We start from the raw sequence: 14,369 nt of genomic DNA, 5'->3' as shown, positions 1-14,369 counted from the left end.
TTTTTAATTCAAATTTTAATCCCTCCAAACAAAATTCTATAAATATACACCCATTCCTTACAAATTTTCACATCTCTCTCAATATTTTCAGCTCTCATTCTCTCAATCTCAATCTCAATATTTTTATTATTCTCCAATTTTAATTTTATTGTTAAAAAATTTATAGTTGTTAATTTAACAAATACGCAAATGCAAATACGCAAACGGAAACGGAATTACGAAGGTATTCTCGAAGATTTTCCCGCGAAATTAAAAAGGTAACATTAATTTTTGGTAGATTACATTTTGTTAGATTAAATTTTGCTAGATTAAATTTTGTTAGATTGAAATATTGAATGTTAGATTTATTTTTGTAGAGAAATTTAGAATTTAAATTGAATGTTAGATTTAGTTTATGTTAGATTTATTGAATGTTAAGTAATTAGATTTGTTATATTTATTGAATGTTAGATTTATTAAATTTGTTAAGTAATTAGATTTGTAAGATTTATTTTATGTTAGATTTATTTAGTTTATGTTAGATTTGTTAGATGTAGTAATTAGATTTTTTTTTAATATGTTAGATTTTATTTTTAAAATTCGGATTTATTTTTAATAGGTTAATAAAAGATGTTAGATTTATTTTTTTGAATATGTGAAGTAATTTGATTTGTTTTGAATATGTTAGATTTTATTTTTAAAATTCGGATTTATTTTTAATAGGTTAATAAAAGATGTTAGATTTTTTTTTTTTTTGAATATGTAAAGTAATTAGAGTTGTTTTGAATAGGTTAGATTTTATTTTTGTAATTCGGATTTATTTTTAATAGGTTAATAAAAGATGTTAGATTTATTTTTTTGAATATGTGAAGTAATTTGATTTGTTTTGAATATGTTAGATTTTATTTTTGAAATTTGGATTTATTTTTAATAGGTTAATAAAAGATGTTAGATTTTTTTTTTGAATATGTGAAGTAATTTTATTTGTTTTGAATAGGTTAGATTTTATTTTTGAAATTCGGATTTATTTTTAATAGGTTAATAAAAGATGTTAGATTTTTTTTTTTTGAATATGTGAAGTAATTATATTTGTTTTGAATAGGTTAGATTTATTCTATTAAGAATGAGTGCCAACACAGCAGAATCTCATACGCGAGCTCTCAGCCCGATTGCAGAGCCCTCAGTGGAATCTCGTACACGAGCCCTCCCCTACTTCCGCTCAAGAGATCCCGAGGAACTTATGAAAGAAGAAAACCCTGAGAACCTTCATGAAAAGTCCCAACAACGTACAAACAAAGAACCGGTGGATTTTTGCAATCCCTGTCACCAATATGGGAAGAGGAGCAAGATGTTTTGTTGCCCGGAATATTTGCAAGCTTTCCACCCTTCTTGCATTAGCGCCTACCCGACACGCACAAGGGAGGATATAAGGTTCAAGCATTTTATATGCCCACCCTGCGCCTTAGACAAGTCTAAGCGAAGCAGGCAAAAGAGAAAACGAAAGAAGCAGTGGAACTCTGATTCCGATTAGGATTATCTCAACGTTGTATTATTTTTACTTTCAAACGCGAGCTATCAGTTGCTAGTTGTAATTTCCTTTACTTCAATGTTAGTTTTCCTTCATTTATCTCAATTAGTTTTTTACTTTCAAAATTGAGTATTTATGACTTTAATTCACAACAAATGAAATTTTTATCTTTTGATTTTCTTATTTTGTTTTGTATATATGTATTATTTATTTTTATAAGAAAGATATAATTACATAAGCAATTAAAATGTGTTAATTATAACAAAAATTATTGAGTTCAAAAACAAATATAATTACTCATATTTCAAATGGAGAGTGAACAAATAAATTAGAATTTTTATAGGTTATAAAAATAAGTTATAACCTATTTTTAACAAATATAATTACTATGTCAAATGAATTTTAATAGGTATGAATTTGGATTTATAATTTATTGGTTTTTAGAAAAAAAAAAAACAGAAAAACAAGAAAAAAAAAAGGACAAAAAAACCGAAAAAAAAAGAACAAAAAAACCGAAAAAAAAACATAAACAAAAAAAACAGAAAAAAAACCGGTCCTGACCCGTACCGGACCGGACCGCCTGGCCCCCCGTATCCGGACCGTCCTGCCCCTGAACCCGTGACGGGCACGGGTATTAAATGGGCAGGGCAGGATTTTTGAAAAAAAAAAAAACCCGTGATGCCCGGCCCGTTGTACTCGTGTGCCCGTGACCATTGCTACCCGTGCCCGTGCCCGCAGACACGGGTATTAAACGAGCAGGACAGGATTTTTGAAAAAAAAAACCCGTGACGCTTGGCCCGTTGTACCTGTGTGCCCGTGACACCCATGACCGTAGTTACCTGTGCCTGTGCCCGAGTTTTGCCTGGACCGCCCGGCCCGGCCCGTTTACCAAACGCTACTCCCGCTATCAGACATCTGAAATAATACCGCTTGTTGTGGGACTAACTCAATCATTCGGAGTTGCAAACAGGATACATATTATTTTCTTTTTAAATTACAGTCAAATACAACAGGACTGTAAGGATGGCAATTTCGTAGTTTACATTCTAATCAAGGGTCACTTTGTTATAAAAGCATGATATGACTTATGAGCCACGCTGCCAAGGAATCCCAACAGACTAAAATCCCGATAATATATTGGATCTATGTTGCATGGGTATCGAATCAGATACTATGCGGATATGGCCATATGGTAATTTTTAAAATTCTAGATACGATATGTTTATTATATATATTGTTTTTTTATTAGTTTATTTATATTAGCCATAGAACCAAGGTTCGACTCTTGGTTATAGCATGATTTTTGCTCAATTAATTGAGTTTGCGCGGCTCACGGCTTGGTGCGCAAAAAAAATTGAAATGGAGACTACATTTGAGTCCATGTGCGGTCTACAAAAGGAAAATATATTCGTCTGTAGCCATGTCAGTTTCGTATCTGCGCGGAAATGGGCCGTATCAGCACGTTTCAAAGCGTATCCTGACCGTATCGGGAGGTTAAGGATACGCCACGTCATCAGATATGCCAGTTAGCGTATCGTATCCGTATCCGTATCCGATACGCACCTGATACAGATACAGAGCCCATTATGAAGTATCCGAGTAAACTAATTTATCGTTAAGTTTAAGGTATCCAGTTTATTATCCAATTTATCGTTTAAAATCAATAAATAAACTTTTAAAATTGTGCTCAATAAACTCTCTTGATAAATCACCACACCCTAACTTTGCTCCTAAAACATTATCGATTAATAAAAAATATTTGACAACAACAAAAATAATATAATAATATCAACTTCTAATTAAGTATCTATAAATGAGATTCTTTATAGATATTTAATTAGAAGTGAAAGGTCGACTTGCTTATTTATTTTTGAAAAAGAATTAAGCAATTATAGATAAGTGTTTAATTATCTCAAATATAAAGACCCATATATTCCAATTTTCCTAAAAGATATTAATAGCAAAAGTCCATTTACAATTAATGTAATGTAATGTAATGTAGTGTAGTGTAATATCTACCTTTCAACTTGTTCACACAAAATGTTGAAAGTTGTTTGACTTGGACGCAGTCATACAAATATATGGACTTGACTAATTAAGTAAGTCAAAGTCAAGCCGACATGGGTTACACTACTTTGTCATTGGAGTTATATATTATAGGAAAGCGACTCATCCAATACCTACCCAAATTTTTTTACTTACGACTCCATTAAATTCAAATTAATTTTTTTTAGTTATTATGTCTCTATTTTTTATTTTATTTTATAACAATAATATATCTAAAACTTATATATCAAAATAAATTAAATTGTTAGATGTAATATGTATTATTTTTTCTACATACATATATAAAATTATCACTTTTTCGATATTGTTTTTATATACATAATTCTCATTTATTTAAGTTAATTGAAAAATAATTGAGATATATTTGAGAGATAAAAAGAGAAAGAGAAACATTAATCCAAATCCTTATGGTGCCGACATCATTTGATATCCATGTTGCTAGATACATGCATGCGGAACTAGAAGTGCAGAATTTCAATTTGAATAATTTAAAAGTCGTATTTCCTCTGTACACATTATTCATTTGTCTATACACAGTGCCATTAAAGGTTAAGAAACTCATATCATATCATGTCGGCATTAATACTTACAAATTAGAATGCTACTTAATTAATTGCCTATCGTGCATAATTCAAATTTCGTTCTAATTAGGTATCTTTACTGTCAAAATTGTTCTAAAAAAAAATCAACGCGCATATTCTATAGCTAAAGACAAAATTAGGGCTCATCTAGAGGGGTGAAAGTCGAACGACGGTTCAATTTTTGTGCCTCATTTTCGTTGCACAATTTAGAACACCGCGACTTCAATGATAGTGACATGCATGTATAATTCTTTGTCTGTGCCTGTTTCTTTTTGTTAATATTTTTCTTAAGAGATAACAGGGGTGTGTGTGTGTATAGATAGATAAGAAATATTCTTTTAAGTATTGAGACTACATATTGAGTAATGAGCAAAATTAGCATGTAATATGCTTATTAAGAGAGTTTACTGAGTACAATTTTAAAAATCTATTGAATTGGCTTCATATGATAAATTCAAATTGTTAAAACCAATATACTTTACGAGTAATGCGTGTTCATTTAGTATCAAATTAAGTTGTAAAAAAGTTTGATAAAAAATAAGGCATCAAAACAACTTATAAAATAATTTATAAAATTTCATTTTCTTACCGCTTGATTTTGTAATAAATAAATTCGAAAATTTCAAAATTTAACAAGTACATGCATTGCTCGTGAAGTATATCAGTTTCAACAGTTTGAATTCGTTGTTTATTTAAACCAATCCGATAGGTTTTTGAAGTTGTACTCACCAAACCCTCTTGGTGAGCACATCGCATGCTACTTTAATCTTAAATAATTATAAAAATATAAAAAATCACAAGTATGTTAAATATATATACAGTTCTTTGTATAAAGTTGGATCCAATTTGAGAATCAATTAATCATCATTGAAAATTTTGGAAAATTAACTATTCACTTTTATCCACACTTAATCACTAATTAAATGTTTTTTCGAATTATACTCAATTTAATAGCGTCCCATGCAAACTATACGTACATAAATTCTACAATTTTACTTTCTTAGAATTTAATTATCATTTTATTAGTTGGTGCAATTGTGGATTATCATTTTATCACTTATCACAATTATTGATTATCATTTTATATGAGTAGTCACAATTTTTTTGCAAATGATTGTCAATATATCTTTCTCTCTTTTTTCAAATATGAAACATCTTATATATATTATTTAGGATGCTGATAATTATCTCCGCACTCCCATCTCCTCATTTATCCCCCCCATTAATTTCCATAACTACCATGGGACCATAAAAACAACAACACTGATTTTTTTTAAAGTATTAATACTTACGTACAAAAATATTTATCTCTAAGAACGAAAGTATTTATACCAATATAAACAATTTTTACATAAATAATTGTGTCTCCAAACAAATTTCAAACTACATGGGGGGCCATGCACCTTTTTAGAGGTGAGTTTTTTAATCTTATTTCAATCTTGTCCACATTTCTGACGATCTATAAGAAATTTTGCGAATCTAAAACCACCAACGTCTTCTAAGTAATTTTCTCTTTCAAATGAGATCCATGATGACATACTTTCAGACACGTCGTTACACATGTATTTATACATATACTTGCAAATATTTTTTACATATAATAGTGACTGACATATGAAAGTATTAATATCAAGTATTACAAGTATTTATACTTATACACTAGAGTATTTATACCTATGTAAAAAATACTTGAATAGGCACCTCGTATACGTTTATCGTGATGAATATTTTTTGTATGGATAAATAATTAGTGCGGACCATAGCACAACCTCTAATTTTAAAAGTGGACTCTCTAATTTTAGAAGTATTTAAATAATTAGTGAGGGCATAGTACAACCTCTAAAGAATTATCACATTCCTTATTTATCTTGGACCCTTTAATTTTAGAAGTGTTTAAATAATTAGTGGGGACCATAATGTTATCTTTCTAAATTGTAGTTGTGGGGATGGAGAGGGATATGAGTGTGGGGTTGAATATAATTGTTCTATTATTTATAATTTGTGAAGCAAGTTTCTTAAACACCATATTAATAGATATGCTGATTAACCATAGAATCTTCCCTTTGTTTCATAATTAGGAACTAAAACTTGTTTGTGTTATATGGACGAGAACGGAGTAGGTCTGATGGACTCCAGAATCATAAGATCCGTTTTAAAATTGGTGTGCAAAAAATTTGACATGAGCGTGCACAAATATATATATATATATATATATATATATATGAGCTAGGCTACGGTGAGTTGCGAAGTAAAGCAACTATTTTACTTCACGCTCATATTTTGCGATTTTAAAGTTCAAAACGTCGATCCGAACCGTTCATCTTGTTCTTCATATTGAAATGTGCTTTGAGACAAAATTTTACATTTTTTAGAATTTTTTTACTATTTATTAAGCAATTTTGAAAGTCGCTGATCTGATGGTCCAGAAAATTTTACTGTTCACAGCAGAACAGCAATTTTCAAAAATGCTTAATAAATAGTAAAATTTTGTCTCCAAGCACATTTCAATATGGATTAAACATCTAACGGTTCGGATCGGTCGTTTGGACTTTCAAAATAAAAATACGGCGTGGAGTAGAAACGCGTTTTACTTCGCAACTCACCGTAGCCCACCTCTATATATATATATATATATAGAGTACGGCTAACACGCTTCCTCTAGCATATGGACCGAAATGCTTCTGGTGGAAATTTGAAAATTTAAACTTCAAAAAGTCGATCTGAACCGTTCATCTTCTTCTCCATATTAATATCTGCTTGGTGACCAAATTTTACATTTTTCTGAAATTTTTTACTATTTATTAAGCTACTTTGAAAATAGCTGATCCAATGGTTTTACTGTTTTGTTAAGCCACCGTTGGATCAGTGATTTTCAAAGTGGCTTAATAAATAGTAAAAAATTTCAGAAAAATGTAAAATTTGGTCTCCAAGCAGATATTAATATGGAGAAGGAGATGAACGGTTCAGATCGACTTTTTGGATTTTGAAATTTCAAATTTCCACCGGAAGCATTTCGGCCCATATGCTAGAGGAAGCGCGTTAGCCGTACTATATATATATATATATATATATAAAAGAGAAAAGGTAATGTCCCTCGGGCTACAGTCCCCCAAAAATCTTCATGTATAAAAGCCTTCCTTTTTTGGCTTAGTTCTGACGCATTTTTAACTGCCATAACTGTCATAATTTCAACTGCTATAATTTCAAGTACAATATGTATGTTTACAGAATTATATGTGCATGTTTACATAATAATATGTGTATGTTTACAGGATATTATGTGTATGTTCACAGAAGGTGGTCTCTAACAGCTGTCACGCGTTTTTAACAACTTTCACGCGTTTTTATGTTTACAGGATTTGTTGAATTAGTTTACAGGATTTAGTATTGATGTTTACAGAATTAGTTGAAAATATCCGGGAATTTTTGAGAGACTGGAGTTGGGGGACTGTTAGCTGCTTCCATATAAAAAGAACACACAAATCTTAAAGCAGATCGGACGATTCTGGAGCCCATCAAATTTAAAGTAGCTAGATCTGATGGGCATCTATCCTACTCCATGCTACGTACTCAGCTGCCACCACGTTCTTGACAAAGCTAAATAATTAACCACCTCGATCGGAGAAAATAATTAATAATTTCTTGAGACACGAAGATTTTTATTTGTTAGGTAAGTAACGTCAGCTTGCCCGTTTAATTTTCAAATGATCGAGTTCTAGAACGAGAATCTACTTAATTACATTTGTTTGAATCATATCCAATGTGAATTCACTTTATACATTCAGATGGAGGGTTAATTTTGATTATCTTTGATGTTGAAAGTTCGCGGATGACAGCACATGCATGCAGGACTTCTTCACTGGTATTCTATAACCAGAATTAAAGAATAATGTTATTTACAACAGTTGTAACCTTACTTAATTAGTAGCTTCTACTGATCAGTTTTTCAAAAAAAGACTACAGCACAGGACTCGCGAGTTGCGATGGTGCATGGGATCGTTCAGTAGGACTATTATTTTATTTTAAATTTTTTTTTTTTGCTAACTTTCAAGCCCGTAGGCATCATTTCCATTGATCACAACCATTACATTTTGAACAGAGTACCAAATATAGATTATTAATTAGCTGGTAGTGCAATGTTGTGTCTTTACAAAGATGGAATAAATAAATAAAGTGTATATACATAGTCAAGTTGAAGCTCTCTAATTACCTAGATCTAACTGGCTTAATTAATTGCAGAACATATTATGGAAAGATGCCTAACTAAAGTTAATGTCCACTTAATTTCATGCGCTCGCGCGTATCTAAGACGTTGGTTTATAATTAATTTGGCTTCGAACAGAATATATAGAATCCCACTAGCTATATATATATATACCACAACCGAAAGAAATTAATAACTTCTTTTATGTGTTTATCTCCAACTTAATTTTCATTTATCTAATTAACCAGCTGTTCCATAGCATCTCCTTTATTTTCTTTTCATCTCTTTTTGTTCACTTTAATTTATAAGGCGTACCGTTTGACACACGTAATTAATAACCACTAATTTTGAATGGGTTTTAGACTTGAGTTCACTAAGGACATTGGTGAACTTAAGAACACTCCAGTTCTATTAATTCTATTCTAGATTAGAAAATGAACAAAAAAAAAAAAAGATTGGGTTTTAATTAATTGTGTATCAATAACGTACGTATAAGAATTTGTGTTTGTCCTATGATGAGTAAGAAAATAAATAAATATCATAGGGTTTTGTCTTGAGTTATATTTGAACATGTCAATTTTAATTATTAATTTAATTCCCATTTCTTTGAGAAATAGCTAGCTAGCTAGGTTAATGTTGCAAATTCCTATCGAAGACTTAATTAAGTCGACTGATCTGAAGATCGATGGACAGTTCTTAATGCGGTCCTGAAGATGGAGACATACACACACATATATATATATATATATATATATATATATATATATATATATATATATATATATATCAGCTAATTAATTAGCATGAGCTAGCTAGGCTAGCTACCCGGCCGTATCGATCAAATTAAAGCACCTCTTCATCTGATCGAGCATGCATGCAGTTACAAATTAATTAATTAAGTGATTCCATGCATATATATTAGATTTCTTTTTTACTCCACTTATCAGCAGTACTACACGCCCCCTGGACCCTAGCTAGCTAGCTCTCCTGACCTATATATATATATAGATCGAAAGACAGATCGATGATTGACATCTTTAGATAAATTTACATCTAATTTTCTGCACAATTAATATAAAACCTAACAATTAATAACAACTTCAAATTTTATTTATCCTTTTGAAATATTGTGATTTGATCACTCAATTAAAGCCTAAATAATTAATTACATACGGATCGACTTCCATTTGTACTACTTAATTTGATAAAATTATGCACTTGTAATTTGAATCGATAGAAAATTAAGTAGGTTATAAATTTTTATTAACTCTGATTTTCTTCGATCAATCATTATATTGACGGTTTCTTTCAAATAACAGTAGTCAATGATTCTAGCAATCTTCACTAATGGTTCTATTAAGAAAAAAACTGTTAACGAAAGTGATAAATTATCACTGTCAGTTTCTTCCAAAAATGCCAGTGATGATTTCAACAATTTGTTGTGAGATTTTTTTATTTATTTATTTTTTATTGAAAGTGACCAATTATCTCTGAAGGTTTCTTCCAAAAAATCATTAGCGATTAGAGAAGATCTACAAGAATGGAACAGTATCGAGGATATTTGCAAGGGTATTGTTGCGGGTATTTTTGTTAGTAATACCGACACATTCAGTAAAAACACTTTTCTATCAGTGTACGTGGATAATTAATTATATTTTATCCTCGTGGATACTGTCTTATTCATGTATATGTAGTTTATGTAAATAGCTGTCATAGTTGATTCACTTTCACTGACGATTTATTTCCAAAAAGAACCATTAGTGATATTTCCAATTTATATACCAATTTGTTATAATAAATTAACACTACAATAATTTACATGAACTGTCACTAATGTACTTGGTGATGATGGGATGTTTTTTTACTATATAGTGTGTCCAATATTATTTTCACCTCAAGATTAAATTGAATTAATTACAGTTACAACATGTACATTAACGTGTGATGCCAATTAATGTACATGCGATGCATGCACGTCGACTTCGCTTCAAAATCAAGCTAAAAATATAATTATATATTAATTGTTTCAAAAATGTCAAACTCCATTAATTAGAAGCAATATGAGAATTGTTATTATGATAAAAAAAATATGGAGTTTGACATTTGACATAGAGATTTATGTTCTAATCAACTCATCAAGCTGGAAAATATAATTAGAAACAAGTACTCTATATAGAAGTCAAATAATAAACTATATATAATATATGTATACCCGTACATCCAAAAATATATGAAACTAATTGGTAAACTATTCGTTGAGACCTTCTCCAGTTCAAACAAATGATTGGATATTTGACGATTTTTTTTTTTGTAATTATGTAATTAGAAGCAACAATTTAATTTTCTTAAATTGTGGTTTCTTTATATTAAATAATGGTTATGGACATCATTAATAATGTTAAAAACAATGAGATATTGACATTTCAGGTGTTGATAACCTGATATATATATATAGTACATATTCATATATATCATGTCTTTAGAAACATAATGAGATTTGATGCATGCTCATCATTAATTTAAAAAGATTTGAGACTTTGAATTTAATGATTGATGGATCATCAAATAGTAGTCAAGTTCATGTGGTGAGCGAGAAACAAAAAACATTTTGTATGTATATATATAATAAGATATTGTTGGGAACAGAAAGACCCTCGGAAATTATGAGATATATCCTGTTTTTGTAGAAAATGGAGTGAAGTCTTGACAATGCAAAAAAAAAAAAAAAAATACTAGAGTGGACTTTTTTTGAGTGTTATGAAAACAACTTAATAAAACAATTGGATGAAATAAAATAACATTGTCAAACCATCTAAACCAGCAGCATCCTGCTGAATTAATTCAACTCGAAACCAGCAATTATTAGGATATAAAAATATAACAAATAAGAAAGGGAGAAACAAAAATCAGAAAGTGGGGCCAACAGCAAGTTGAAACCATCTATAAAAAGAGCAGCAGCTTTGTTTGTCCAACACAAATATAACCATTCCTTGAAACAATTAAATCATCTCGATCGCTCTAACCTTTTCCCCTACCAAAAAAGGAATTCTTATATCTTCCTTCCCTTTGGGGAACATCCACCACACTCGATCGTGCGGCGCTCAACAAATTATATATATTAAACAACAAACATGTCTCACCAAGACAATAACAAGAACAAATCTCTCACAACCCCTTTACTAAACCAACATGTCATCAACGTCACTATACAAGATCAGGTAGAGGTGCCACTCTTAGGCAAGAAACACAAACACGCTGCCACCAAGTCATTCACCGAGGCCGGAAAGATTCTCTCCCTCGCCACCCCCATGATTCTAACCGGGCTTCTTCTCTACCTTCGATCAATGATCTCCATGCTATTTCTCGGAAGACTCGGGGGCCTTGCACTTGCTGGTGGATCCCTTGCCATTGGATTTGCTAATATCACAGGCTACTCTGTCCTCTCTGGCCTGGCTATGGGGATGGAGCCCATTTGTGGCCAAGCTTTCGGTGCCAAGCGCCACAACCTCCTCGGTCTCACATTGCAACGAACAATCCTACTACTGCTCTGTATTTCCATCCCCATTGCACTGCTCTGGACTTGCATGCGCCCCATTCTACTTTTGTGCGGCCAAGATGAATCCATCTCAAGCGCAGCGCAACAGTTCATCCTCTACTCAACTCCTGATCTTCTTCTTCAATCTTTCCTCCACCCGCTACGCATTTACCTTCGCACCCAATCGGTCAACCTACCATTGACCTTATGTGCCACACTAGCAATTGTGTTGCACCTACCCATTAACTATTTATTTGTCTCTATTTTGGGCCTTGGAATCAGAGGAGTCGCTCTTGCCTCTGTTTGCGCTAACCTAAACCTCCTTTTCTTCCTCTTTGTATACATACTCTTCTCCGGCATGCACAAGCGTACTGGTGGGTTCTCTCTGTCTACCGAGTGCTTCAGAGGGTGGGGGTCGCTTCTTTCTCTAGCCATACCCAGTTGTGTTTGTGTCTGTCTCGAGTGGTGGTGGTACGAAATCATGATTATTTTATGCGGTTTGCTGCTCAATCCACAGGCAACCGTTGCTTCCATGGGGATTCTGATTCAAACCACTTCTCTTATCTACATTTTCCCCTCATCCCTCAGCTTTGGTGTATCAACCCGTGTAGGGAATGAACTTGGTGCAAACCGGCCAAACAAAGCCAAACGTGCCGCAACAGTTGGTATGGTGTGCGGTTTTATATTGGGAATGGTGGCATTCGGATTTGCAACAGCTGTACGAAATGTGTGGGCCAGTATGTTTACGGTGGATCCAGCAATCATCAGTCTGACAGAAGCTGTACTCCCAATTCTTGGTGCATGTGAGTTGGGCAACTGCCCGCAGACAACAGGGTGTGGTGTATTGCGTGGCAGTGCACGGCCAAAGGTCGGTGCAAACATTAACCTTGGTTCATTTTACGGGGTGGGAATGCCAGTTTCTGTTGCTCTGGCATTTTGGTGCCGACTCGACTTCAGTGGTCTGTGGTTTGGTTTGCTGTTTGCACAGTTCACTTGTGTTCTTCTCATGATTCCTGTGATTCGAAGCACAGATTGGAAGTCTCAGGCTGAAAGGGCACAGTTACTGACAGGCGGGGCCGGTGTGGTGACAGTAGAGGAGGAGGAGGAGGAGGAGGAGGAGGAGAAAGCGGTGAAATCAGGAGTGATTAGCATAAGGGTTGACATCGCCAAATCAGGAGAGGGATCGATCAATGGAGATGAAGCCTAATTAACTGACTGGAGGGTGCATGCCTTCTGTATACTACCTAACTAATCTTTCGATCATCACATTATTAATTAATGGGATTAACAATTTTGTAATTCCTCTTTTATTATATGTTCCTCAATTAAACTTGTAACAAAGAAATCAAATGAGACTACGTATACGTATATATAAAACATCCATCTGCTCAAAATTAATTCATGTCCTTATCTAATTTTCTTAATTTGTTTTCAAGTACTTTCTGTTGCTGCTGGTTTCAAGTAATATTTATTTATCATACAAGTCGGTCGCCAATGTATACATAACAGTTGTCAATCAAGTGCCAAATGGATGGTATAGATTTCATCAAAAAGAAATGGATGGTGTATATATAATATATACAGAGGCAGTACGTGTCTTGTGTTTTGTTTGACATATAGTAATTACTGTTGTTGGACCCCACATTAATTAATTAATTAAAGCAGACGCGTGAAGACTCGGTCTGTTGCTCGATTGTTCTAAATCCAGCTAGCTGTAGACCTGTAGTGATGTGCCACGTACTGCCACACATCTTTCTTCTTCATGGGTTCTGTTAAATGATCCGTTTGACCCAGTTAGCCTATACTTATAGCCTAGCCTAGCCTAGGCGGGTGAAAAATACAAAACACAAACCAAGAAAATGACTGCTCCCGCGTCCGACGACCCAGTCAACGACTCATGGTCAAAAGTCAAAACTAAATCTATATACTGATTTCTTTTCTCTCGCTCGTATCACAACTTTAATTACATATATAATACATACAAATAAGATACATACAAAATGCACACTCCACCTCAAATTAAAATCTCACCTAAAAATAATGTTAAGAATAGAGGCATAGTGGCATACTCCCATCTCAAATTAAAACCTCACCCTAAATATCTAGATTGTCGCTTTCAGTGTTGGCGAATGGAGAGAACCGCTTGGCCTTTGTACAGTCCACAGGAGGCAAAACAGAAAAAACATAGAGCATTTTACGGTTTTTGCACGGTGCACACGAAAGCGTTGAAAATAGAGACGATGTTATACGGTCTTCACTCTAACGTCACCTTAATACTAAAAATATGAAAATTTATATCGCAATTAAAGTAAAATAGAGTGAGAGAGAAAAATTGACACACCATATGTCCGAAATATTTATACATAGAAAAATAACCGAAATATTTATACATAGAAAAATAAATATCCGTGTGAATAAGGGTATTGATATCCTTTTATGTTTAAATTATCTGTGTCCGAATAATAGATATATATC

At 32.7% G+C, this 14,369-nt stretch overlaps 1 pseudogene; it reads left to right on the top strand.

Moving 5' to 3' along the window:
* Positions 1 to 11,455: 11,455 nt before the first annotated feature.
* LOC144571562 (protein DETOXIFICATION 49 pseudogene) lies at positions 11,456 to 13,116 on the top strand (annotated as a pseudogene).
* The last annotated feature ends 1,253 nt before the right edge of the window (positions 13,117 to 14,369 follow it).

This window comes from Carex rostrata, chromosome 2 (genome assembly GCF_964058835.1).
Source record: "Carex rostrata chromosome 2, lpCarRost1.2, whole genome shotgun sequence".
Taxonomy (NCBI): Eukaryota; Viridiplantae; Streptophyta; class Magnoliopsida; order Poales; family Cyperaceae; genus Carex; species Carex rostrata.
This window is presented reverse-complemented; position numbering and strand designations above follow the sequence as displayed.